This window comes from Rattus norvegicus, chromosome 17, assembly GCF_036323735.1.
Source record: "Rattus norvegicus strain BN/NHsdMcwi chromosome 17, GRCr8, whole genome shotgun sequence".
Classification (NCBI taxonomy): Eukaryota; Metazoa; Chordata; class Mammalia; order Rodentia; family Muridae; genus Rattus; species Rattus norvegicus.
Genome location: NC_086035.1, coordinates 8,689,825 through 8,717,645, shown reverse-complemented (window position 1 = coordinate 8,717,645; position 27,821 = coordinate 8,689,825). Strand labels below are relative to the sequence as shown.

At 50.1% G+C, this 27,821-nt stretch overlaps 2 long non-coding RNA genes across 14 annotated transcripts; one reads left to right on the top strand and one right to left on the bottom strand.

The window, feature by feature from the left end:
- LOC103694034 (uncharacterized) lies at positions 1 to 14,765 on the bottom strand. Of its 10 annotated transcripts, none has more exons than XR_005495876.2 (5): positions 13,447 to 13,742; positions 12,767 to 13,088; positions 8,383 to 8,777; positions 2,809 to 3,138; positions 1 to 2,731 (listed from the first exon to the last, which is right to left on the bottom strand). It is a non-coding gene; the product is annotated as an uncharacterized LOC103694034 (long non-coding RNA). The 10 variants fall into 10 exon arrangements; XR_010059070.1 differs by lacking the exon at positions 1 to 2,731 and adding an exon at positions 11,721 to 11,843 and having other exon boundaries at positions 3,020 to 3,138; XR_010059069.1 differs by lacking the exon at positions 1 to 2,731 and having other exon boundaries at positions 3,020 to 3,138; positions 13,447 to 13,471; positions 13,566 to 13,742.
- Positions 13,848 to 23,726, top strand: LOC120097949 (uncharacterized). Of its 4 annotated transcripts, XR_010059072.1 has the most exons (4): positions 13,879 to 14,520; positions 20,911 to 21,199; positions 22,657 to 22,758; positions 23,478 to 23,726. It is a non-coding gene; the product is annotated as an uncharacterized LOC120097949 (long non-coding RNA). The 4 variants fall into 4 exon arrangements; XR_005495885.2 differs by having other exon boundaries at positions 13,848 to 13,932; positions 14,460 to 14,520; positions 20,911 to 23,726; XR_010059073.1 differs by having other exon boundaries at positions 22,657 to 23,726.
- The last annotated feature ends 4,095 nt before the right edge of the window (positions 23,727 to 27,821 follow it).

Here is a 27,821-nt window from a genome sequence, read left to right as displayed (position 1 = left end):
TAAAAAAAATGAGGACTGAAGAAGACGAAGGGGTTTGCAGCTCCATAGGAAGAACAACAATGTCAGGCAACCAGACCCCCCAGAGCTCCCAGGGACTAAACAACCGACCAAAGAGTACACATGGAGTGACCCATGACTCCAGCCACATATGCAGCAGAGGGTGGCCTTGCCGGGCACCAATGGGAGGAAAGGCACTTGGTCCTGTGAAGGCTCCATGCCCCAGTGTAGGGGAGTGCCAGGGCGGGGAGGTGGGAGTGGGTGAGGGGCTAGGGGTATACCTTCACAGAAGCAGGGGGATGTTGAAACCAGAGGTGAAACCAGGAAAGGGGTAACATTCGAAATATAAAGGAAATATCCAATAAAAGAAAAGGAAAAAAAATGGGGCTTGTGCTTCTCCCTCCATGGATAGTCAACATGGGAGAGACAGAGCCATCGCTGGGAGAGGGGAGGATGTGGAAAGGAACAGATGGTGCATTCCTCACAGAACTCACTGTGGAAAATGGTCTTTCTACTAGCACATCCACTCCAGGTTGCTTCAGGTTGAAGAGGTATTCCCCTCTTCTGTTTGAGTTGCCGTGGCCTGTATGTGATGCCTCACACTGTGCCCAGTGCCACGGAGGTGCCAGTGTCTGTCCTGACTGGGGGTTGGCTGTTGGTTCTGTAGTGCTACCTCACGTAAATGTCTTTTGACTCCACAGGCCCCACTGACGGGACGTCAGCTGGCTGGGTACGCCGAGGGCATCTGTTCCGAATGTCCTGATGAGAAAACCCAAAGAGACCAGGCTCGACCCCGAAGGCACAGCCAGTGAGTATCAGCTCTGGGGTCAGAAACAGATATGCTGGTCAATAGCTAGAGCTCTCTTCCTTGTACCCCACTCCTCAATGCCACATTTGCTTCAGAAGGCATTTAGAGCTACAAAGACAGGAAAGAGGTCTGGGCAGGAGGTTAGAAGTCTCATCCCGGGAGCCCAAGCAGCAGGATGATACCCCATGGAAAGGGTCAGACATACCTTAAGCTATCTTGCCTTAAGGTGCCCCACCTGGAGTCTGTGGTGGGCTTCTTCTGGCTTCCATTTGGAGAGCTCTTGGGTGTGTTGAGCAGTCTTTACATTTCTCCTCTCAGAGCTGAGTGATTAGGTTCTCCACAAGAAGCCATTATCTGTGCGTCTTGGGAATGCCTGTTTCTCACACATGCAACCCTTCCAGGAAGCCCAAGCCCTGGGGATGAAGCAGACGGGGTTCTCCACCAGGGCAGATACCAATCATTTTTACAATTGTTTGCAGGAAACATGAGCTTAACAGTTCTGTTGTGGATGGATTTGAGGGAGAAGCGCGAATGAATTGTCAGCAGGATGGTCTCGGCTTTTATCCTGGGATTTGCTGCCGGGCCCCTGAGATCTGGCTTCCTTGCGTGGAGCCCCAGGATTTATACACATTCTTTGCAGACGGGGATTCATTGTGCAGAGCAGCCTGGGGCTGGGCTCTGTGGACAGAGAACCTGGCAGGTGTGGCTGGGAGGGGAGGGGAATCCTTGCAACCCTATGCTTCCTTCAGATGAGGAAGTCCTGAACTAGGGGGCTCTGACCCTAGTGGGCACCTAGGGCTTCCTGGGTAGGTCTAAGCCTCCCTGATGTTTTTGAAAGCCTAAGACAGCAGTTATCAAGAGCAGAGAAGTCTTTTCAGCCTCCCATCAGGGGGGAAAGAAGATCGAGTTCAGAAATCCATTTGCTGGAAGTTTGAAGCCCTCCAGCTGCAGGCTGGCAACCTGGGTGGTCGGGTGGGTGGGGCGGGTGTCCATGAGTGGAAGGAGAGTGGAGTATGGGGTGGAGAGGAGGAGGGTAGGGGTTGGACTTAACAGTGGCTGTAGACCTGGCATCTGATGGACGGTGTCCCAGTCTTGACCCTATCCCAAGTCAACTGTAGGATCTTGGGCAAGTTCTTAGCCTTTCCTGGGACCTCAGTTTACTTATCTGTAAAATGAGCTAATACTCCATTTATTAGGAATTAAATGAAACTGTGTAAAGCCCAGTGGAGGGTGGAGGTGGCTGCCCTTGTTCTCCCAGAGACAGCCCCCGGATACTTGCCCATGCCAACTGCTCTATGCAAATGCAGCTCCTGGCAAATTCCCAGCCCCCCTTTTTTTCTGGGCGCATGTTTAGTTTTAATGAACATGCAACATTTGCATGTATTTATGGGGCTATGGTGTGATAATTAAGTGTTTACAATGTGTCAAGATCAAGTCAGGGTAATTATCACTTTCCCCTCTTCAGTACCCATCATTCCTGTGTGTTGATAGCCTCAGAGTCATCTTGTCAATTTGAAATACCCCACAGATGCCTGTGAACTGTAGTCACCCTACTGTGTGTACATAAACCACACTTGCTCCCCGCCTCCGCCTAACTGCACTTTGGAGCCTGTGATCTCACCTCCCTCCACCTCTCCCCCCCCATTTCTCCCGCCATCTACCTTCCCCATTTCTAGTGACCACTGTTTTACTGGGCTGAGATCAACGTTTTAGCTTCAAAAGAATGAAACTATATACTATGTATCTTTTTTTTTTTTTTTTTTTTTTTTGGTGTGTGTGTCTTGCTTCAGGTAATACAATGCAGCCAGGTTTCGGCTCCTCTAATGGCGGAATGATATTTTATGGCTTTATCCATCCACAGAGGCACATACTGTCTTCTTAGCTTTGAGTCTAGGCAGATGGCTAGCTTCAAGTCTGTTCCTGGAACTGTGGATCCATTATTAATACTAATACAGACAATAACACTTCAAAACAATTTACTGCTTTGTAAATGTCAGACACACCTCTGGGGAAGAAAGGCCCCTATGCGCTGAGTGTATTCGAGGGTCATGCGGGAGGTGGTGAGCGATTTCCTCACTCTACCTGGGCTATAGAAGGTAGCACAGGTAAGAGGGAGAATTAGAAATTGTGGCCCAGGGTGGTTTCCCACACCCACCCTAATAAGAGAAAATTAAAGTAAGAAAAATTAAAGAAATAAATATCACTAGTGATCACTTTGGCGTGTATGTGGTCTTAATGTTTTTGCATATCTGACTCCCTTGTTACTCTCTTTACTTGGTAAAATACTCATCTTGGAGAAGATTCCCAACTGTCTTGGAAAACTGAATGGCTTCCTGCAACGAGAACAAAATTACAAGTCAGAGACTCAAGTACGGGCTGATGTCTCCATGTCTGACCCTCTCCACATCAGTTCTGTTCTACTATGGCTGGGGTAGCGGTTAGGTGCTGGGTATCCCCCTGAGGGGCCTACAGACTCTGCTGGGGGCGGAAGCCTCAGTGTTCTCAGAATGGTGCTGGGCTTGGCCTTGAAGCACCTGGTTCTATACAGTCTGGGCATTTCCAGAGCACTGCTCCTGGGCAGGGCCCTGAAGGCTCTGATTTTTCAGGAACTGCTCCTCCCTTCTCCTCTTATTTCTACCTTTTCTCTTCCTAGGTCCCACCCTGCCCTGCCCTGCTTAGGGATGGGGGACTTTACAGGGTACAAGGTTGGGTTGGTCACTCACATGGTGATGAACCTGGGTTTGTGGACTGTCAGAGATAACACCTCTCTGTAATACCCCATTGCCCTAGTGGGGTCTCCTCTTTGGTGGCTCTTACGGCTACAATGTTGCTTTAACTGGTCACCTGGAGTGTACTGCGCTAGAATGTGCCATTAGGCCTGGCTAGTCCGGATTTATTGAACATGGTTTCCTCAGAGCTCTCACTTACTCATTAATGTGCACACATTGCAAACCTTCTCTTGTCTCCTGCGCCTGGGTGCATCATTGCCCTCCCAGAGTTGGCGACATAGTGGCATGTTCTGCTGGCTGTTCCAGGGCTGGCCTGCTGAGTGACAGTGACTGAGTAGGGACTGAGTGATCTTGTGGTGAGGACATGGGTGCTGGCCCTCATGGGGGCCTGAGGGCTCCCCAGGGCGGTTGGCAGCCAGGATTCCTGTGCTCCCATCATAAAGGTGGTCAGGACCAGAGCTCTGCCCTCTGCTGAAAAGGGCTGGCGGGGAGCCCAGGGCTCACTCACCCAACCTGTTGGGGTTTTCGATTTGTTCCATCTGAGCAGTGAATTAATTAGTAACTGGAGCTACCCATCATCCCTGGCTCTGGCGGGGAATGCCCCCTCCTTCCTCCTTTCCATTCGCTCAAATTGAGCAGCCCGCTTCTGTGATATCATTTGAAATATGGCCAAGAAGCAATTAACGGGCTGTTTGCCGACAAGGGTATGCTGCCTTTGCAGGAGCAGGGCGAGCTACGGGGCAGGCAGGCAGGCAGCATTGGGAGAGGAGAGGGGAGAGCAAACATAGGTGTGGTGTGGAGGTGATGCTACTGGGCTTTGCAAATGCCAACGCCCAGGAGAAGCCTTCTCTCTGTGACCACCACCTCCCCTCCCCTCCCTGACCGGGTGCTGGAGCAAGGCTCTGGGATGCAATGGGTTTCCTTTGGCCCTAAGGGGGTCGATCATTCTGGCGACATCTGTCAGTCGCCCTTATACTGCGCCCAGTGTGCTGGGTTCATGACTCTCACAGGCCCATTTGACAGGCACACAGGCTGAGGTTCTAGATATGCCAGCCCTGGTCTGGTGACTGAGGTTGCCCATGTCGGGTGTGATGGGAGCAACTGGAAAAGCCTGCCTGTTCAGGCAGGTGCTCAGCAGGGAAGGGAAGGGTCAGCCCCTGGGCCCACCGCCAGGTCATAGTGACTTATGTGGGGATGCAGGGCTTGATAAATTGTAGCACTGTGTCACTGTGGCTGCCTCTGGAAGGTGGGCAGAAAGCACCAGTCAGGGAGGGTGGGTTGATCCAGCTCAGCTAGGGGAGCAGAGGCCCTTCGTGAGGTGAGGGGGTACCTGGCTCTGCCACCAAGGAGTGGGGTTCCTTCTCCACCTGACAGTCTGGGGTTCCTACAGAAGCTCCCATACATGGAAGTGGCCAGACCAAGGGAGCCCACGCTGGCCCCTCTCTCTGTACCTGAGTGTCCTGTGTTCTTTCACTACCTTCTGAACAGCTTGTGGGGCCATTCTCGGGAGTCCTGTCCACTCATCCCAGGCGTGATTATGTACGGAAATTTAGTCGACAGAAACCATCCCCAAGACCACGGGCAGCTTGTCACAGGCATCATGTGGGCACCATCCTGGGTTGGTGAATCTCCCAGACACGAAGCACAGGTCCTCATGGGCATATGTTGCTCACCACAAGCTACTGTGGTGGGGCTGGGGGCCAGGCCTGCTCTCTCACTACTTGTTCTCATAGATCTCCATGGAGGAAAGCAAGCTGCGGCCCCTGTCAGCTTGTCAGGAAGACTCAGAGATCCTTGAACTGGAAGTGCCAGCCTTTTCCTACAGTCTCATCATATACCAGGCACAGGGCTGGGCCCAGGGGTCGGGGAACAGAGCACCATGCATGGCCGCTTAGGGAATGACGGGAAGAGTCTACCATTGATAGATAAGGGTAAGAGAAGCACTGTCCCCGAAATGGCTTTGTTGATCTTCTTATAGTAATACAGAGGCAAGGGGAAGGTGCCCTAGGGTGCATAGTACAAAGGGGTGGGTCCTGACAGCCGGGTCCCCCTGTCTGTGTGGGGCTGGTGTGTGCTTTGTGCCCCCACATCGATGAGCTATGCAAATGAAGAGGCCTCTGTACTCGATCACGAACACTACCACGTAAACAGCAGCGGCTTCTGCACGATCTCTCTCTTGTCACTGGGCACATGTTAGCATCCTTTCTTCAATGCAGCCAGGCCGTCCTTCTTTGGAGCTGACCAGGCTTCCAAACATTTTCCTGTTTTGATCAGTGCTCTGTTGGTGGGCAAGACCATTGCTTCCTGTCTTTTGTTGTCACAAGAAATCGTGGGCACACAAATATCTTTCTTGCCGGACACGCACAGCGGGGAGAGGTTCCTGGAAGTCGACTTGCTGATCAAAGTGCACATGAGTTTTACAGCTTGACAGACACTGTCATATTGATCTGTCAAGGGGACTGGACTGTCATGTTTCCCTGTCAAAGGGGCAGAAGTGTCTTCGTCTCTCGGGGTCATGTTAAACACTTACTTCTCTATACTTCTGCCCACACAATGGTATCAGGCATGCAGATCTTCAGATCTCCACCACTCTGATAGGGCCAGAGTGCTGTCTGGAGGCAGGTCTGTTTGCATTGATTGATCTGGTTACAGTGGTAAAGGCCTTCTCCGTGTGGCATAGCCATGTGCAGTTCTCAAGGAGGGCTTAGATGAGCGCTGTGTGATTGGCTGGCATGCTCTCCCTTGAAGGACAGGCTCCTACCGGAGCATCTCAGTGGCACCTTCTGGCTGGGAAAGAAGGCAAAGGGGACCAAGGGCTTGTGAGGAGCAGACATCTGTGACATCACTTCTCCATAGTGATGGAGACCGGCTCTTACACCGAGGTAGGTGTGTGTGTGTGTGTGTGTGTGTGTGTGTGTGTGTGTAAGTGTGTGTGTGGTGGGTTGTATGTTTGTTTATGTGTGTGTGAGTGCACACACGGTTGTGTCTGCAGTGTGTGTCTGTATGTGGTGGGTTGTGTGTGTGTGTGATGGCTTTGTGTATGTGCATGTGGTAGATTGTGTGTGTGTATGTGCATGTGTGTGTGTGAGCGTGCATGTGGTGGGTTTTGTGTGTGTATATGTGATAGATTGTGTATAATAGGTGTGTGTGTATGTGTATATGTGGTGGGTTGTGTGTGTGTGTGTGTGTGTATGTGGTAGGTTGTATGTGTATGTGAGTGTACATGTGTGTATGAGTATGTGGTGGATTGTGTGTGTATATGATGGGTTGTGTGTAGGGGTGTGTGTGTGTGAGTGAGTGTATGTGTATATGGTATGTTGTGTGTGTGTATGTGTGAGTGTGTGTGTATGTGTATGTGGTGGATTGTGTGTGTATGTGAGTGTGTGTGTGTGTGTGTGTGTGATGGGTTGTGTGTGGTAGGTGTGTGTGTGTGCACTTGTCATGCTTGGTCTGGTAGGCATTTGGAGGAGGAAGAGACATGTCACAGTGTCTCTCAGTCTTCTCCTGACCTTGGCACCTGTAGAAGAATATCTGCTGTGAAACATACTCCATGCTGAGTAGGGAGGCTCTAGACATCCTTGTGGTCCATAGCTTCCTAGGCTGAAGTGCTCTGAGATAGGAATCTCCCGGGCATCCCAGTCTGGTGCTTGGACCTGCTCCCCTGCCGCCGCGAGCCTCGTTAAGGTCCGTCTCTTCTCTCCAGACCACTCCCTTCCCCTCCATCTCATCCCTCAACCATGGGCAGCTTTGGCCTGCCCCTCGAGCCTTCTGCCTGACCACTCTATACTCTTCCAACGCTTCTGTCTTTACTGTTACAGTTGCCTCAGCTAACTCTGTCTCTCGGTGACAATTCTGGGTTTGGTTTTTCTATCCAGAAGCTTCCATGGCTAAAGACAAAGCAAAGTACAGCGGCAATCACCCCGATAGTCACAGACCCCTGCTTCCTGCCGTGTTCTCCAAATTCAATCTCCATTCAAGTCTGCTGGCTCGGGCAGACTGTACCTCATGGACAACATGGCCTTTGGCTATTTACTCCCCTGCCCTGGGGAAGCATCTTTCTTCTTTCCTCCACTGACCACATACCTTAACGTAGCAGTCAAGGGGCTTGGACAAGGAGCTACTGTCACTCAGGCGTCACTTCAGGGTCAGTACCTTGGGTCCCAGGGACTTGTGGTGCTTTTGCAGCAACAGCGGTCAGTACAGCAGTTGGTGGTGGCGGGGTGGAAGCTGTGGGTCTGATGGCAGAATGGTGCTCTTGACGACTGACACCGGCTCCCGTCCCTGCCCACCTGGGATCTCTGTCCCTCTTAGCTTGCCTTTGGAGCCATAGTTTCTGAAGTACGCTGCCTATGTCAGACACGCAGAGATGAAGGCTATTGAGGTATGGGAGCCATTTAAGGTTTGCATTTGAGGTCACCCGAATCCTGGTGCGACCGTGTGGAAAGATTCACCTGTGTGGAAAGGTATTCCTGACAGGCTGCCTGTCCCCCTCTTTCTCCAAACACAGACTAGAGCCAGCTCCCTGGAGGAAGACATGAAAAGAGGGTCTCTGGGCAGTGATCTCAAGATGGCGACAAGTAGTTCAGCCTGTCCACGTGAGGTTAGGGTCTTAGGAGAGTCACAGGGTTTGCCATCTGTTCTCAGTCATCTGATGGCAGGGGTCACATCCTGGGAGAATTTGGCAGGAGTCAGACCACAGAAAAGAATGTTCTAGATCAACAGACCCAGGACCCACTCCTCTGGGAAACTCTGGGGAACAATCCAGCCACATTAGCAGAAGGCCAGCCCTGCCAGTGTTTTTTTGGCTTCCCAGTAGCTAAAGATATGACCACGTCACCTAGTACCTACCCTTCGGAATTGTCCTGCTGTCCTGATGTTGCTGGGTAGGTTAGTCCTAGACTGGCAATGTGGGGGGAAGGGGAAGGGCAGTCGCTCTTGGCTGAAGCTGGGGCTTTGGGTGCGGAAGCATTGGGAGCTGGTGTTTGGCCACCCCTACACTTAGAACTGTGCCAGGCTGATGTCACCAGGTGTGAGTCCCATCACCCGGGAAAGGGAAGTCTTTCGTGGCCAGGCAGCCATTGTCGGTCCGGCTTATCTGGATTAGGCTTTTCGAGAGAAGGGAAGAAAGGAATCTGCTTTGTTGCAGCTGGGTGTCAGGCTGGAAATGTAGTTGGCGCTCCTGGCAATCCCCGGCACTCTCCAAAGTGTATTTGTTGCTCTTCGGAGAGGCGTCCAGGTGCTCTCTGTTATGATAGCAAGTGGTGACACAGAGTTAGCTTGAAATGGGATACACAAACAGGCTAAAAATAACCGGATTCAGGGCAACTTGGCATCAGCTAGCAAGCCGGCTGTCTGCTCAGCCAACGGTAAGGGTAGGCACCATCAAAGGCCCTGACTCAGCCGCAGGGCCTGGGCTGGGCGTACTGGTGGCCCTCTTTCCTGATCCTGCTTCCCACCGCTATGTAGCTATGGGGCTGCCTGAGGGTGGAGATGCCAGATGGTTCCTGAAGCCTAGGGGAGGGGATGTGGCGAGCCCGGATGTGATTGAGGCAGTTTATGTCTGTTTGGGAGAAGCTGGGCCAATGTTTGGACATCTTTATGGTTTGGGAAGTTTCTTGGCCTAATCCAGGGGAGCCATGGTTGCATCAGAGCCTGTGGTCCTCTCCTCGGTGGCCCACGTGGAGGGAGAGACCAGAGGGAGTTGATCTAGTCTTGAAGAAGGCTGAAGAAATGAACACCTCTTGATCTTGGCCACCGCAGCAGAGAATTCCAGTGCACCTTTGGATGTTCATCTAGGCAAGGGAGAAAGGCCATGGGACCAGAGTCTGACACGGGGTGGGGGGGATGCCCTTCCGTGGGGGTGTTGATGGCTTGAGTGTGTGTCAAAGCAGATGACCTAGCAAAGCACATGTTGGGTGGGAGGAGAGAAGACTGGGGGACTCAGGCCTGCACTCACATTGCCGAGTGGAGACAGGACTGAGCTCAGAGCTGCCTGCTGATGAGATGTCTCGCCACGCATGCGCACCACTGATCGCTTCTGGAGGCATTCAGCCAACAAGCTTCTGCTGCCCTGTTCCAAGGTCTTGCCTCTCGGACGTGTCTGGTTTCTTCCCGGCTTGCAGGGTAGGGATCTACTCCCTTCTCCTCGCTCTTCAGGGTGGCCAAGCGATTTGCTTGGGTCTGGGCCCCAGAGTTAGGGCAGGGAGGGCAGACAGCCCAGTGAGGTTTAGAGTGTGACTGTTCTCATCTCAGTGGTGCTAGAAGGCGAGCACAGGGCCCCTTGCCTGAGAGGGTCTTGACTTAATCCATCTTAAGTGTCCTGCGTCATCATCCCTCTGTTGAACCACAAGATTTTTTTTTTTTTACTTCTGTAGCATGCATTCTGGTGGGTGGGTGGGTGGGGTTCTTTAAAGTCCCTCTTTCCTCCATGAAGAGTCTGCTCTGTGACAGCCCAGACGATCATAGGCCAGTCTGTAGAGCCAGTGTGCGTGGCAGGACTGGCTGGTGACAGAAGACCCGTAAATATCCAATGAACACAAGGATTGGGAGTTTTTTGGTTTTTTGTTTTTGACAGTTGCCTAAGGGTAGAAATTTTGAAATATGCTCCTCTGTCAGTGCCAACAATGGAGGGGGAGCTTGATAGATAGTGAGCTCTGGGAGGGGAGTGCGGTGGTGGTATTACCTCAGTACTTGGAAGATGACTTTACTCTTCCTCAAGGGTTGGCACCATGATGCCCCCTATCTTTTCTGTACCACAAGCCAGGCCTCTGTGTATTCAGAATAGGGGCCATGCCATGGTTTCTCAGTGGAAGAACTAAGGCAGATCCCCATGACTCCCTTACAGTGTATCTGATGTCAGGGTCTAGAGAGCAGAGAGAGGAGCTGTGAGCATATGGACTGGCTTCTAATGCTGCCAGGCAGAGCCCAGAGAGTTCTAGGAGATAAGAGAGATGGGGTGTGTGTGTGTGTGTGTGTGTGTGTGTGTGTGTGTGTGTGTGTGTGTGTGTGGATGCTGGACACCTCCAGGCCAGTTATCAAGTCTATAGGAGAATCCTGGATAACAAGGAAGTTGGGAGAAGGCAGGAGCCTTGGAGAAAGGTAGGGACCACAGGCAGTCACTGGTAATGCTTGTGGCTACCGGGGAAGTTGCTCTTAGATGACCTTGCCTGGTTCTGGGCTTTGGTTGTGTACTGGTTGGGTTTTTGTTGTTGTTGTTGTTTTGTTTTGTTTTTTTGTTTTTGTCAACTTGACACAAGCTGGAGTTATCACAGAGAAAGGATCCTCCATTGAGGAAAAATGCCTCCATGAGATCCAGCTGTAAGGCATTTTCTCAATAAGTGATCAAGGGGGATGGGGGAGGGCCCAGCCCATTGTGGGTGGTGCCATCCCTGGGCTGGTGGACCTGGGTTCTATAAGAAAGCAGGCTGAGCAAGCCAAGGGAAGCAAGCCAGTAAGTAACATCCCTCCATGGCCTCTGCACCAGCTCCTGCTTCCTGACCTGCTTGAGTTCCAGTCCTGACTTCCTTTGGTGATGAACAGCAATGTGGAAGTGTAAGCTGAATAAACCCTTTCCTCCCGAGCTTGCTTCCTTGTTTGTGCAGGAATAGAGACCCTGACTAAGACAGGCTGTCAGATCCCTTCCCCTCAGCCATGTGGCGACTTTCTCCCAGTGTGGTCTCCTCAATGGCCTCATCCTCTGTTCCTAAAAACCTTTGCTCAGTGTCTATGGGACAATATAGGACTTCTCTCACTGATCCAGTGACTAGGCATGGCCTTGCCCCACTGGGCCACCATGAGAGTAGGGGCCTTATTCTCTTTCTGTCTGATTCCTTATTTACTGTCAAAAACACAGGCTCTGTCCAGTCAGTGATCATGGAGTGCTCGAGTGTGTGTGTGTGTGTGTGTGTGTGTGTGTGTGTGTGTGTGTGTAGGCAGACAGCCTAAGGACTCTCAGCATGAAAAGGAAGCCCTGGACCTCAGGGGCAGAACTTAGATTGTGCTACCTCCCATTTCCTGGGGGTGTGCAAGCAGAGGTGGCTGCATACCCCTTCCATTCCAAGATGGCTGAACACATTAGAGTTTTCAGATCATGGCGAGAGGGGTTTTTGTTGGCCCTGAAGATTGTGGTCTGAAGTTGTTGTGAACTCAACCGCCGAATGTTAAAATTTAGGGCTCTGGGTGCTCACCCGATGCCAAGGGTGAGTTCTGAGGGCTCCAACACAGACGGTGCTCCTTGCCTGTTCCTGTTGCAGCAGGCTCTACTTCACGGAGAGATGAGGCCAAGCATCTCTGTCAAATTGCCTGGAGCCCTGAGACCGGCGAGGAAGGGTGCCCAACTTAGGCTGGGTGTGAAAACACCTGTTGCACGCTTTGTGAAGCAGGTTGGGCAACCTGGGCAGGGCCATGCCACTCCCGTCTCTACAACCTTCCTGCTGCTCTCTGTGCCCCATTATCCCTACAGCAGGGGTTCCCTGGCAAATGGCTGGCCCTCTTCAGTTCTATACCTGATTCCAGGTGGTTCCTGGGCGGGGCGGGCGGGGGGAGAGGGATCTTAAGAGCATGGGTGTTGGTACAAATTGGCACCCATTGGCTTACTGCCTTCACATGTCCCGGACTCCATGAGCAGGCTGCTCTTCTCCACCCTTGGGGCATACAGCTAACAGTGGCTTCAGGGAAGGCCTGGCTGTGCTAGCTCTTCAGGCTCTCTCTGATGAGCTAATGGCTGCATCCTAACCCTCCATGCCCAAATGTAGCCCCTTTCAGCATCATCAGGGCTTGGCTGCAGAGTCTCCATCTCCCGATGAAACCCTCTGTTCAACATCAACTCTGGCCTCCTGTCCCTTAAACAAATCTCTCTCCTCCTATCTATGTGGGCTTGCTTGCTGCAAATATGAGTCCTTGCAGCGGGACAACCCTATAATATTTATCTAGGATGTGAACTGTGGACCCTGGCACCTAAATCCATGAGTCCCCCATTTCCCCCAGACCCTGATGGCCCGGGTGGTACTGCTTTAACTCCACACCTGCCATGTTTCTCAGCCTGGGCCAGTCAATATGCTCTAGTCCACAGAGACCACTTGGCCCCTCAGAATGAGGCACAGATGTGTCAAGCCATCACTTTGGGACACTCACAGGTGTACCTCATCAGTAACCTGGGTTACCTCTGTCACATCAGGCACTAAAGGGAGGGGGAGGGGAAGGGGAGGGGGAGAGGAAGGGGGAGCCCACTAACCTTGTGGGGGGTGAGCTTGAAGTTGAGCCTCAGTTGTCATAAGCAATGTCTCTTGCCCTGTAGAGCCATCATTGTTAATTTGCACAAAGGACAAAAAATGAGGTCCCTTTCTTCTGCCCCTACACATGGAGGCTCTGCTTTGGAGGCTGAACTAGCGGATTCCTTGTTACTTCTCTGCTGATCTTAAGTACCTACTGTGTGCTGGTCATTGAGTAGGATTTGGGCTTCCAGACTGCTGTCGATGGGAAGTTAGGGTCAGGAGACTCACCCTGAGGAGGGGGACACAGGGACCCAGCTGTAGGAGTTGGCATGTGACTTGTCTCTAGGAGACATGACAAAGCAGTATTAGTAAGGCTCCAAGGATTCCATCCTTCCCACAGGGCAGATGAGCTTTTGGGGCTAGCAGGCACCTCCTACCCGAGTGGGGCTCACCATGCTGTGATTCAAGGTTCCCCTGCCCACACAGCACATGAAAACACAGCTACAGAGGGGCTTCCTCCCCCTGAGGGAATGCTTATTCATATGCTCTCCCTCCCAGACCATCATGGCTCCTGTATGCAGCTCTGACACATTTCACTTCCTCATCCTAACTGCCAGCTATCTTCCCACATGTTTCTTATTGTCTCTCGAGGACAGACACACAGGGAGAGCATGGGCTTGCCAACCAAGGTTCCACTGACCTGTGCTTCAGCGAATGACCCGACACTGAATGGATAGATAAAGTGGAAAGTGAGTTTTACGCTAGTTTGATGTCTGAGCTGTGGTTATGGTGGGGCTCCAGGCAGGAAATCTTACTCACTGAGATGGGGCAACAGACCCAGATCAGGTGCCAGGGCTGGGACTAAGACTCCCCTGCCCCCTGGCAGCCCTTCCTAGCCAGGTGGATGCAGGTGACACTGGTGGCGTGCACGTGTGTAGACCCTGTCGGTCATGAGGGCTGTGTGTGTACAGCGGCAGTTTACTGCAGGTAGCATGTTGGAATGGAAAGGCTTTGCAGGAATTCTGCTTTATAGGCACATAAAGGCCTTTATGACCCATAACGTGGACACAGGTCCAAAGAGGATTCCATTCTGCCTTCCACCCAGGGGTTCGTTGAGAGCCCTGTGAAGGCTGTACTTCTTGGCCCTTCTTTGAGCAGGCTGTACCAGAGAGGAGGGAGAGCCTGGGTAGGCAAGGCCAGGAGCTGCTTGGGAAAAGGCAGGATGTGGCGTCATCCTAGGTAGAAGGGAGGTTTCAGTGGCTTCGGTGGGCACTGTGATGTAGCCTAGCTCATTAAATCCCACCAAGGCTGGGGCCAGAGATGCCACTCACAGTCACTAGGATAAAAACAAGAGAATCTCTAGCAGGTCTAGAGCTGGCTGGAGCAGAAACTGCCAGAAAGTGTTTGGGGGGCACTCAGGTTACAAGGCTGGGGAGACCTGGGGGTGGAGTAGGGAAGGGCCCTTAGTCGATTGCATTTCCCTGGAGGAAGAGAAATGGCTCTAAGCTGACCGAATGACGCTTGGTTCTTAGAAGCAGGAGGAGGGCTACCTGCTGAGCTCTGGACAGGCTTCAGGTTGATGGAGACAGTGGGCTTGGTCTTCTGCACTGGTGGCTATGGGGTCTCGGGCTGCCATGAGCTTTAGACCCCAGCAAGGCTGAGATGGACTGGAGAGGCTCACTCAGATGTTTTCCCTGGAAACTGTGTCCTCAGGTGACCTAGTTCAGCTGGAGAGGGGGCTGACCCCTGTTTTTGCCATGGATTCTGAGAGCAGGTATGGAGAACGGTGGTCAGGTACATCACAGTTACAGTTGATCCATTGATCTGATGGGGGGCGGGGTGAGGCACAGGATCTCTTGAGTGCAAGAATGCCCCTGGGTCACACCCGCCTTCTCCAGTCCTTGAGCACTGTCTGCCACCAGCCAGCCGGCAAGCATTGTTTGCCAGGCAGATGGTCCAGTCTCAGATACCCTCACTGACTGCTCTGTAGACCAGGGAGTGAAAAACTCAGCACCTGGCAATTATTAGTAGCTAGGAGATTGCTACTATAGTTTAGTATCTCGTCATCTTAAAGAACACGGAGCACAGAGAGGTGAGTCACTTACCCAAGGACACACAGTCCGGCATGGTAGTAACCGAAGGACCAGGGTTCCAAGGTGCTGTATCTTTTCCCACTCCTGGGTGGGGGAAGGGCTTTTACTTCTCCCTCACTATTTGTTAGAGGTGGGGAGGGTCAGACATACTTCCTCACTTGGCCAGTGAGGAAGCTAAAGGTCCAGGTAGCATATATGGCTCCTATTGAACAGAACATGCGCTTGTCTAATGGAGCAGGCACCAGAACCCCAGGCGTGCCTGGGTGACCAGTGGCACGAATCGCAGTGGCTCTTTGCTCTCACAGGGATCCAAGGAGACCTTTGTAGTTTCTGGGGCTTATGACCAAGTGGCGAACCCTTTTCTAGGAGTTGCACTTGTTCACAGACACCCAGAGTGTTAAAGGGCAGGGTTCTTAGCCTCAAGCAGACCTGCACACAGAGGGGTAGTAGGGCACTCAGGGGGTCTATGAGCTAAAGCATAATTTCCTTGGATTGTTGTCAAGGTTTCCCACCCATCTATGCTAGTCACTATTTCTACAACACAAAACTCCCATATAAAGCTAATACATTAGAGCTCGTAAGGAATTGACTGTCTTAGAGGAGAGAAGTGTAGCAAAGAGACCTTGGGAAGCTACATAGTCAGAATTGCACCCTCTGTTCTGAGGCTTACCCTTAAAAGTGCTACTTCTCCTCTGTAAGAGCCACGTGGAACTTGGTAACATTAAGCAAACGCTTGGTGGCCTTCCTTGGTGCGGGGTTTGCACACCCGGGCTGGCTGAAAGCGGGACGCTTCTTGGCATCGTGACGCTTCCATCTAAGGATCCCCGAGGAGAAGCGGCTGATTCCATCACTGACGTGCCAGGGCCCCGGATGCCGGGGGCAGGGGAATGCTACAATGTAAACATTTACATTCTAAAAAATGGGAAATCATCTGCTTCCATATAAATTAGCCGAGGCTTGACGGGTTTATTACATCCTGGAATGCTTTCATGAGGTTCTCAGAGGGTCCGAGCTGCAGGCCCGGGTCTCAAGCTAGAAAGGCCCATGGCCTACTCCCCCAGTATTTCTTCATAGTCTCACGCAGCCCCCCAAAAAGTATTTGAAGTAGGGCAAAACAAGCGCAATTCCACCCTTCTACCTCCAGTAGTGGAGCACCCGACCTTCAAGGAGGGTGAGGGCAAGCTAATGCCAGAGGCTGGTCTGGGGAAGAAGTGGGAGGAGCCAGACAGAGGTCCAATCAGAGGCTGCGCTGGAAGGGAGGCGGAGCTGAGCTGGTGGCTCCAGGGATGTGCCTGTCATTAATAAGGAAGTGGGGAAGGGAATAAGCGGTACCCAGGAGGGAGGGCTGTGTATCTTTCCGACCTCAGAGGGAGTTCGCAGAAACTGCTTGTAGTGTAACCCCAGGGTAGGTGCTGGGTGTGAAGAAGTAGGGCTGAGTGGTGGCCCGCTCAGCTCCCACTCGCTTCAATGGGCTGAATCTTCTGCAGGAGTCACGTGGTGGGCTGACTGACTCACTGAGTCTCTTGATTAGAAATTTTACAAGGTCCGGGGGAGTAAGTGGGGTGTGTGTGTGTGTGTGTGTGTGTGTGTGTGTGTGTGTGTGTGTGTGTAAAACATTGTGACTCCCCCTCACCCCAACTGTGTGTTATCTACACTCATCAGATCAGGTCTGCAGAGATACACGGTGACAAATATCCATTGGAAGTGTTGGAAGTGACCCTTGATGACTTTTTTTTTTTTTAAAGGAAGTAACTTTGGATCAGAAATGTTACTTGGGGGCATTTATTCACAGCAGTGGTTTGCAAACTACACCTCACTTCTATCACCTGCCAGGCTTCTTTAAGCAGATTGCTTCCTCAACTCTTATATACAACTCCTGATTAATTACGTCTGGGGTATGTTCTGGAAACTTGCATTTCTCATACACACCCAGGTGACCCTGGTGCAGTTGGGTCAGGGACTATATTCTGAAGGTCACTGCTCTTGAGAATGACTTGGGTTGATGACCTAAACTTTATTAGTTTTGAAAATATCATTCATGCCTTTGATTGAATGGGAGACATTTCCTGGGTGTCTGGAGATACATTTCCTTGTTCTGTGATAGAAGTCAGAGCCTCCAATTTGGGCAGAGCCAGAATCCAAACAATGGCAGTTGGCTTTCTGGGACCCACCAGTGTCCATGCTGTACCCTGCCTTGGGTGTCAGCATCAGGAGAAACTCTTGGGTACACTAGTTCGGTAGTAATCTAACAAGTGGTAGGGATGCTCCCTGGTGCCCTCTGGGCTGTGAGAGTGGCTTGGGAAGGAGCACCAATTCGGTTCTTGCTGTGGGGTACCACTTATCTCTGCCTTCCTCAGCCCTGGTACCACCCAGACCCCAGAATGGCTCTTCTCAAAGGCTGTGGTTCACAGGGGACCCTGGAAGCTGGAGGAGGCAGATGGACCTCTGCTTAGCCCCCTGGGGACAGGTCCTACTACATTCTACTGCTCAGTGCCATTGTACCTGAAGAATGGATACAATCGTGCCTTTGGGAACCTGTGGGTCGCGGTTCTTGCAAATAGGTCAGTCACAGAGCTTGGATGGGGACAAGAATGGACAAAACCAGGTCACCCAGGTTGCTGCTGTGTGATTTGAGGCCAGTCCTCTCTCTGTTCTGTGCCGTCCTGTCTCAAGGGGAGAAAAGACACTGACTCGGTGGAGAGTCTACAGTGGGACATTGCCCTCCTGTCTGTGTTAGCACATGTAAGTCAATAAAGATATATGTGGCTGGAGGGGCAGAAGCCTTAACAAAAGCCTAGGAAAGCAGGCGACCCACTGAGAGTCAGAGAGAAAAAGGAGAAACTTCGTGAAGAATGGGGGAGGGGTTTGTAAGCGCAGAGTGGGAGGAAAGAAGGGGGGAGGGGGTGATTGGGATGTAATGTGAACGGAAAAAAATTATGAAAAATAAAACAGCAAGAAACTGAGGAAGAGAGGGGGCTGAGGTCTGAGCACAAGGATTTGAGAGACAGCGCTGAGATTCAACCGTCCATTGTCGCCAACCCTCCCGGAGGAGGCCTTGCGTCTCATCTCGGCGAGCACGGGCTTTCTGTGGGAGAGATGACGACTGATGGTATGGGAACACATCCTCAGAGGTGCTTAGGGAGATCCCAGTGTTAAAGTACGGATGACAGGAGGGCTCACCAGGGTGGCAACAGGTGGCAGGCAGTTGAAGGAGACAGCAGCATTTGGATAGGGATCTGAGCTTCATGCCCTGGACCACAGTCATGGCATGCTCCCACACGGGACGGGACGGGACGGGACGGCTCTGGATCTGACGAAGCAGCAAGAAAAAAAAAATCTAAGGAATGCTTGTCAGGCCGGGGCTTGGAGGAGTGGAGACTGTCCTTCGGTGCCTGGGGTTTTTAAACTCCGTTTTTAACTCTTCCTAAGGAAGACTTTTCATCCAAACATCAGCCAGCGTAGTAACATCTGCAACCACGGTTATAGGCCTCTTCCTGGCTCCTGCTCTCTAGAGGCAACTGCAGTCTTTCCAGTTGTTTCTTTGGCCACTTGCTGTATTTCAAACCTTTAGTTTTTAAATTGTACTCGTATGCTGACTTTCAGTTATGGAAGACGGGGAGGGGAGGGGAGTCTTCCCATTAAAAAGGCTCTCTCATCACATGGTCATGCTGCTTCCCTTTTCTGCCTCTGTGAAGTGCTGTGCGCAACCTGGCTGTAGGTAAGTGTCCCAGATCAGAGCCTGTGTCCTGGGAACCACTTTTGTCTGCTTTTCCCACACAGATTTGTTTTTGTTTTTGTTTTTTTGTTTCCCTTGAATTATGTGCATGGTACCTAATTTGCTGGGTTTTTCAAAAAAGTATTTATAGCGATCTTGATATTTTTAAAAAAACGAACCGGTATGTAAAACTTGCACCTTCACAGTGGGTGTGCTTTGGGGTGAGTACACAATGTGTGATGACTTCGTTAGAGTGAGCAGCACCCGTATCTTCTGGATTATTATTGCTTTGTGTTGGGAAACCTTGTTCTCCTCGTCTGGTTCACTGGAAGTCTGTAGTTATGAGAGCAGACTGCCTGCCCCACTGTACTGGGTATGACTAGGGCTGCTGCCTTCTGCCTGCCTTTGACACCTGTCTTAGGGTTTTACTGCTGTGAGCAGATACCATGACCAAGGCAACTCTTCTAAGGACATTTAAATGGGGCTGGCTTACAGGTCAGAGGTTCAGTTCATTATCATCAAGGCAGGAATATAGCAGCATCCAGGCAGACATGGTGCAGGAGGAGCTGAGAGTTCTATATCTTCATCTGAAGGCTGCTAGCAGAAGACTGACTTCCAGGTAGCTAGGGCTAGGGCATTAAAGTACACGCCCACAGTGACACACACATTCATAAGCCCACGCCCACTTGAACAAGGCCACACCCACCCAAATAAGGACATGTCGACCCCAACAAGGACACACCTCCAAGTAGTGTCACTCAGGACCAAACATACATGAACCATCATAGTACCTATTGTCTATCCTTTAACTAGTCAGGGCTCTAATCCTTGCAAGCCTCTAGCAACCTCTGTCCTTGTCTCTCTCTATATAATCTGCAGTTTTGTTTTGTTTTTTTTTGTATAAATGACAAAGTAATGAAATATTTGTCTTCCCATGATTGGATTTCTTTTCACTTAGCACAGTGCCTTCTAGTTCTAGACCGGTTGCAACAAATGACACACACACACACACACACACACACACACTCAATACACACACTGTTTTAAAAAGAATCTTTTCACCTGCCAATAAGTATGTTAATTGAATTCTACAGTGTATCTATTATGCAGTGTTTCATCGAGAATAATGTACAGGTGTATTTTCTTTCTTTCTCAGTGTGAATGCATGTGTATCCCACTTACACACTCACACACACACACAATACACACACTGTTTTAAAAAGAATCTTTTCACCTGCCAATAAGTATGTTAATTGAATTCTACAGTGTATCTATTATGCAGTGTTTCATCGAGAATAATGTACAGGTGTATTTTCTCTCTTTCTCAGTGTGAATGCATGTGTATCCCACTTACACACTCACACACACATACAGGGTCTTGCTGTGGAGTTCACATTGATCTTTATAGATTTTTTCTCTTTTTTTCATCCTTTCAAATGCCTAGGTTACAGGTGCGTACTGTCATATCTGGCCTATTCTAAAGTGTTTTGAGAAACCTCCATACTGTTTTCCATAGAAGTTCTGGTCTATATTCCCATTAATGGTAGAAAAGAGCTCCTTTTCTGGGGATTGAAGAGATGGCTCAGTGCATAGAGCTCTTGGTGTTTCTCCAGAGGACCACAGTTCAGTTCTCAGCAGCGACATAGGGCCGCTTACCACCTCCTATAGTTCCAGCTCCAGATGAGCAGTGCCCTCTCCTGGCTTCTCCAGACATTGCACACATGTATACACATACACACACGCACACACACACACAAAAATGTTGTACACACAGGCTCTCATGTATGGGTGCGTACACACTCACACACACAGATAGGCACACACACACACATGCATTTTGATCGACATTTCCCCAATAATCAGTGACTTTTCCCTATGTAATTCTTGGCCATTTGTATATCTTCTTCAGGAAAGGTCTATTTAAATAATTTTCCTACTTGAAAATAAGTTTTTTTTTCCTTCTTGGATCCTTTAGTTATCTATGTATCCAAGATAGAGTCTTTTTGTCAGGAGAATGGTGAGCCTGGTTTGTTTTCCCAGTTCTCTGCTTTGTCTCTTCACTCCAGTGATGGAATCCTTTACTGGAATCCTCCTGGTCTTACACACCCCGTTTATTTACTCTTGGTCTTGTTGCCTCGAGTCTTAGGGTTTTATAGAAAAAGTGTCCGTCTATTGCAACATCTTGAAGCGTTGCCCCCTCTAACAGTACTCTCTACTTTTCCAAGCGCCGTTTTTAAAAAAGATCATGTTGCTTCCCCGATGTGTTATCTGTGTGTCATTTGCCCAGTTTTCACTAATCTGTATGTATTTTCTGGACACTTGCAACAGCCTCACTATTTGTTCTGTGTCTCTTCAGCTGGGCAAGTGGCTTTGCAGGAAGGAGCTATGTGACCAAGTCCTCCACTGACACCATAAGACCCCGGGAGTCACTTCCCCCACAGATCCCGCTCCCCACGTTCTCTATGCCCTATCTCACTTCCCGGATCATGTCATCCAAAGAAAGCAGACACGGGATGCATCATTTCTGAGATCTTCTAGGTCGGAAAATACTACTTCTGCACTTGACGTATTGTGTGGTGAAGTTTTTGCTCAGTGCTGAAACGCTGTGTCGGCTCATCTTCCAGCCTCCTCTGTTACTGTGGAAGGTCAGCTGATGCTCTGGGCCTGAGTCCTGGGATTGTGACCATCTCTGTCCCTCCCAGAAACCAAGAGGGTCATCCCCTTAATCACCTCTGTGTTTTAAAATTTCTTTCTTTTGGGTATCTGGTATGGATACTTTTAAGTTTGGAAACTAATTGATAAAGTTTGCCCATCTACCCATATCCTGTTTTCAGCCTCTCTTCCTCTGCCCCTCCCCTCTTTTGCCCCGCCCCTCTTCCTCTGCCCCTCCCTCTTCCTCTGCCCCTCCCTCTTCCTCTGCCCCTCCCTCTTCCTCTGCCCCGCCCCTCTTCCTCTGCCCCGCCCCTCTTCTCCTGCCCCTCCCCACTTCTTCCTTTCCTGCTGGATCTTCTGAACTTACCTTTACTATTATTTTCCACTTTTTGTCATTTTTTTCTTTCTATACCAAGAATTCTCTAACTTTTTGGTTTTAGACCACATTTTGCCTCAGGACTTTGTTTTACACTCTTGAAAATCATTGAAGACCCCAAAGAGTTTATGCGCATCTTGCCCGTTAATGCCGTTTACTATATGAGAAATTAATGCAGGAAAAACTTAAAAATACCTAATGGTTAAAAAATGAAAAATTGTAATCTGCTAATACAGTAGTTTGTGAAAACATACTTTCCCAAACAACAGTGCTGAAAAACTCTCATATTTTTGTCATTTTTACAATGTGTATGCTTGAAACATTTATCTTGTGTATATGCATGTATACACAAGATAGTATGTGTGTGTATAATGAATACATACATACATACATATATGTGTGTACACCATGTCTGTGTGTGTGCAGATGCCCACAGAGGACAAAACAAGGCATCAGATATCCTGGAACTGGCACTATTAATACTTAGGAGCCGTGGTGTGGGTGCTGGGAATCAGACCTGTATCCTCTGTGGGAGAAGTTAGTACCTGTAACCACTGGGCCATCTTTCCAGCCCCCAAATGCATATTTTGATAGAAGATAGGTATGCTTTCAGTTCTCTCTGTGTTCTGTCTGTCATAAGCGGTTTTGACTTTGAAATATATATATATATATATATATATATATATATATTTGAAATATATATGTATACACACACACACACATACATACATACATATATATGAATGGTTTCATTCCAATGTGTAGTTAGAAAAGGGGAAGGGTCTTCCAATAGCTTTTCCAGAAAATTCTGAGTGTCTTTCAGTCTCACGGTAGAACTTGGCAGGGGCCAGTTCGCAGTCACTTGGGGGTGTTGGCACGTCTTTGTTTCATGTAACTGCCATTTGGAAAACCGTGAGCACTAAGTCACAGGTCTTTCAGATGTTAAGGCATTTCTTTTTAGACTGTCAGTCAATTAGATGCACGGTTATCAATCACGACTCACAGGAGTCACTCGGGGCTCTCAAGGGCTCAGTGGTAGCTACTTATTTATTTTGTTCTTTTCTTTTTTTTCAGAGCTGGGGATCGAACCCAGGGCCTTGCGCTTGCTAGGCAAGTGCTCTACCACTGAGCTAAATCCCCAACCCCACAGTGGTAGCTACTTATACCTCGATAGCTGTAAGTTGTTTATCAATTCTTCTTTTTCTTCCTTTTGGTAAGAATGGCACCATAGCATTAAAGCAATTGGTGAATCACACAGCATGTATGTGGTGCGTGTGTGTGCACAAGTGTGTATGTGTGTATACATATGTGTGTGTATACATGTGTGTATGTGTGCTGAAGTGAGAAAAGAAGGTTGAAGATGAAGTTGTACCACTCTTAACCTTTTCCCCTGGGAACAGGGGACCTCATGAGCCTGGAGTTAGGCTTGTAGCTAGCAAGGTCCATGGATCTTCCTGTCTCTGTCGTCAGCCTTCCCCCCACCCCAGGGCTAAGGTCATTGGTGCAAGCGAGGTCATGTGACCCCCTTTTCCCTTTACAGGGATGCTGAGGATTTGACTCAGGTCTTCATGTTTATGTGACAAGTGCTCTTGCACACCGAGCTATTTCCCCAGCCCCAGGAAAAACCCTCTTCCAACAGCCATGGAGTCATTTCTCTATAGAGATAGTAGGGCGGATGGAGGCTGAGAGGCCTGTCTGTTTCAGGCTGCACACATGGGGATTCCTTTTGCCCCTGCCAGTGTGGAGACACTCTCTGGGTTGGCTTCATTTCTGCCCGTCACTGCTGGATCCAGGAGGATCTGGGTCCAAGGACTCAATGGAGGACCACGGAGTCCACAAGACAAGGTACGAGTCCTCCGTCCTGGGTCATCAGACTCCCACTTGCTTTTTTTTAGGTTGTATGAAGAGTGTGGAGGCTGACAGCCCTGGGAGGTCTCTGTGAGGCTGGCTGAGAGCGGGCCATCCCTCTTCGGTTTTGAAGCTCCAGAAGTGTACTGATCAGGCGCATGACTCCCGAGTGCTGGAAGTACGGCTTGCACGACTGTGGCTGGGGGTCCGGGTAGCATGTGGCTGGCTTGTTTCAGCTCCCTTTGTAGCCTGGAATCTTCCGCCTTTGGTACCATATCACAGCCCCAGGGACCTCACTGTCCTGTGCAGACTGCTTCTTCGTGGAGGGTCCTGGCAAAGGAACCCTTTAGGAATGGCATCTTGGTGGGCTTGTTGACTAGGTGTCCCCACCCTAGGCCTGCCCGAGGCGCTCTGGGGAGGGCTGGGAGTCTGGCCACTTACCTTACCCCATTAGGCTTACAGCAGAACTGCTAACAGACAAAGGCTCGAAAGGGATTAGGGGCAATTACCAGGCCAGCTCTTTATTCTAAGATTTAATGGGCCTAGCCACTGTAATTGTACCTGCCTGTATTGAGGTCTCCTTCCAGCCTTGGCTGGGGTGTGGGCATTGGAGGGACCCATACTGTTGCTTGCCCACCTGCCCACTTTGCCGAGCAGCGATTGGAGTGTCTTGGGGCCTCGGGTGAGTTCATTGTGGCACAGGAGTCTCTCAGGGGGCTAATGGCCCATCCTGGAAGCATGCATCCTGAGCCCAGTGCCTGCTGAGGCCTTTCTCAGGGTCTGAGGTATTTAAGATCTTAGCCATCCCTGTGTGTTTCTCTTTGGGGCCTGTGGGCTCCATGGTCGTGTCTAGAAGCTAGGCTAACTGGTGTGGAGAGGAGAAGAGACTTGTGACCAGAATTGTGAGGTAGGAAGGCCTTAGGAGAGAGAGGAAGGGAGGGAGGAAGGGAGGAAGGGGATGAGGGAAGGAGGGAGGGAGAGACACAGAGACAGAGACAGAGAGATGCAGAGAGACAGAGACAGAGACAGAGAGATGCAGAGAGACAGAGACAGAGAGAAACAGAGACAGAGACAGAGAGATGCAGAGAGACAGAGACAGAGACAGAGAGATGCAGAGAGACAGAGACAGAGAGAAACAGAGACAGAGACAGAGAGAGACAGAAAGAGACAGAGACAGACAGAGACAGAGAGAGACAGAGAAACAGACAGAGACAGAGAGACGCAGAGAGAGGCTCTCTGTAGATGAGCACTTGCTTGTGCACTCTGGCACCCTGGGGACACACAGGGCCCAGGCAGTCTCAGCTACAGCATCTCTGAGGTGATGGACTCAGCTTAGAGCCACAGAGCTTCTGCATTCCACTCCAGGGAATGTCAGCTTGGTCCTGCTCCCTCTGAGGCTCTCTCTTATCAGGGAGGCTCCTGGAGGGTTCAGCAGAGGGCATCTGATGGTTCAAGGTATGTGTCCTTTTTAATCCTTTCAGGGAGCTGGTAAGGTGATCCCGACGGCCATGTTTTTATTTCTTAGAATTATTTTCCAGTCATTCATGCGAGCTGGGAGCACCATATCAGTTTTCCGCCTTAAGTAAGAGGATTAAAAACATTGCATAATGCAGGGCCTGAGTTAAGTGCCCCAGCCCCGGCACCTTGTCACATCATGTAATTAGGAGTAATTGCCAGTGTGGGGTTCTGTGAAGGTGCCTATGGGGGGCAGGGAGGGCCAAAGCCTGGTTAGAACCCCTATTAGCCGGGGACGGCAGGTGAAGCTGCATGAGCTGCTGGAGTGGAAGTGGTCTTGTCCATCTTCCTCACAAGGACTTGACTTTCCTTTGAGGGGTCATTTACTGGATGAGGGACCTCATACTGGAGGTCTACGTAGAGGACAAACCATCATTCTGGGATTGGCTGGGTCCGCTCTACTCCTTGGCTGCGTTTGGAGACCAATATAGGGTAGGGACCTCTAGGGTCTGGCCTGAAACAATCAGTCTCTGTTCGTTTTGTCATATCTTTGGTCAAGGGAGATCAAGGTTATCTCTCTTGGAGGAAGTGGTAAGTGGGATGCCTTGCTTTCCCCTGGAGGAGAGCCCTCTTTTCAGAGGCACTTCTTGGCCTTAAACCAAATTGGAGCTTTCAGTCTTTCAAAAGAGAGGCCATGTGGTAGAGATGCCCTTTGTGGCTCGAGCCGTGCCTACCAGTGGGGTCTATGATAGAGGGGAGGCACCCTCAGCCTTACAAGAAGTAACCAAGGAGCAGGGGAGTGGAAATGTTTGGAATCGCTTGTTCTGCATGGTACAGTTGTGATGACTGAGGTAACAGGCTACATTGATGTCAGTTTCCTTTGTGGTCACCTTTTGAGAACCACCTCTGTTAGTATTTGAATGCGAAATGTTTCCCCCACAGAGTGTGTGTGTGTGTGTGTGTGTGTGTGTGTGTGTGTGTGTGTGTTTTAATACTTGGTGGTCTGGACCCTTTTAGAGGTGGGGACAAGCTGGAGGAAGTGGGTTGCTGTGGGTAGGCCTTGAGGTTTATAGTCTGGTCTCACTTCCGGTCCTGGTGGTCTTTCTTGGTCTGCTGATGTGTGAGCCAATAACTGCCACAGACTCCTACAGCCGCAAACATCCGCCCCGCCCCGTGATAGACTGTGTGCCCTTCAAACTGTGAGCCAAAGTAGAGTTCCCCTCCACCACAGCTTCTTGTCTAGAATTTGGTCACAGGGATGAACCAAACCAAACCAAAACATATCAAGGATTCCCCAAGTGGAAGCAGGAGACCAGGAAGAGGGCATGGCTATTCCTTGAGATTTCTTGAGGGGAGGAGAGGAAGGTGGCTAAGGAGAGGAGATCCCTAGAATGAACCAGTGACATATCTTCTAGAAGTTGCTCACAATACCCCAGGATTTTTGGCGTCTTCAGGAAGTTGGGAAGCCAGAGGGTGTGACCACTTTCAAACTGTCCTCAGTCCTGTAGCGGTTCTCCATAGCTACCCTATCCCAGGCAAGGAGAGAGGAGATCAGAGATCCCTATAGCCAGAACCACTCTGCCTACCCAAGCCTCAGATAAAGTTCCTCTTGGGTATAGAAGCAGTTTTTAAAGGTGACGGAAATGGCTCCTCTGCTGTATGTCGGAGCAGATCTCGAGAGCTTGGTTCCAGGCACAGGGGACCCGTCTTTACGTATCTCCTTCACCCTCACCACAGTAGGGTGGCCACTGTACCCCACCACATGTTTGCCTAGCAGGAGTTCTCCCTAGGAATGAGAGAGAAGACTCACCCATGATTTCTTGGAGATCACGCCAAGGGCCATCATAAAGGAAAAGGGTGCTGGGCTGGCGAGATGGCTTCAGTTCCCTCAATCACTTTAATACCAGTAACAAGGTGTCCATAGTACAAGGAGGCGGGTAAAGTGTCATAGGCCACTCTGCTGTTGAGATAGTCTGGCCTTAGTCTTTGTTCAGGGCTTCCAGGTAGGTGTTCTAAGACATTCAATATGAGGGTATGGTTGGCAAGGGGCCATAGGTAACTCAAGAGCCATGTATCTGAGGACCACCTGAAATAGAGTTGTGAATTTCCTGGAGAGTCTCAGAATTCTTCTAGCAACTGGGTTGCTTTCTTTCAAATAATTAGAAGTTAGGAATCTAGCTAGGAATCAGATGGTCTCTTTCTAAAAATTGAGACCTATGATCTACAAAGCACAGATGCATACACACACACACACACACACACACACACACACACACACACACACACGAGTTTAATTGGATTTTTTTCTGTCCAGGGAGTAACAGTCTTCCCTTGAAGCCTGTGAAGTAAAAGCTCAGTGACAGGAGGATCACTCTCTTTGAGTTGTTGGTCACAGGTGCCTCAGAGACCCTCCAAACAACACAATCCATCCATCGCTCTTGGTTACCAACTGGAAACGAATGGCAAGAAATCGAATTGGTACTGGCCAGGGAGCTTCCTCCATGCTGGCTAGCCCTCATAGCAGTGGAAGGTTGTGTGTAGTTTGTGGGTCGGGAGACATCACCAATGGTCTTACCCATTTGTGAACCTTGTAAGCTACAATAGTTGTTGGTGTAGGAATATACGCCCATGGGCGCAATAGTGGCATAAACGTTGTGGGGTGATCTATACTTTCTGGATTTAAGGCCTGTTCCACAAGAGGAAACACACATCTAATACTGTAAATCTTCCATGGTTGGGGAACTCACAGGCTCAAGGGGCGAACCTTCTACTATTAGAACATTCTAAAGGTTCTATTAGAAGGTACTAAGTAGACATTGTATCAAACCGTCCTCTAGATACATATCTCTGTAGTCTTGACTGGTACAGCTTTCAGACTTCCTCAGAGAAGTTTCTTTGTGTGGTTAAACACAGAAACAACTAGATAAAGGCAGAAT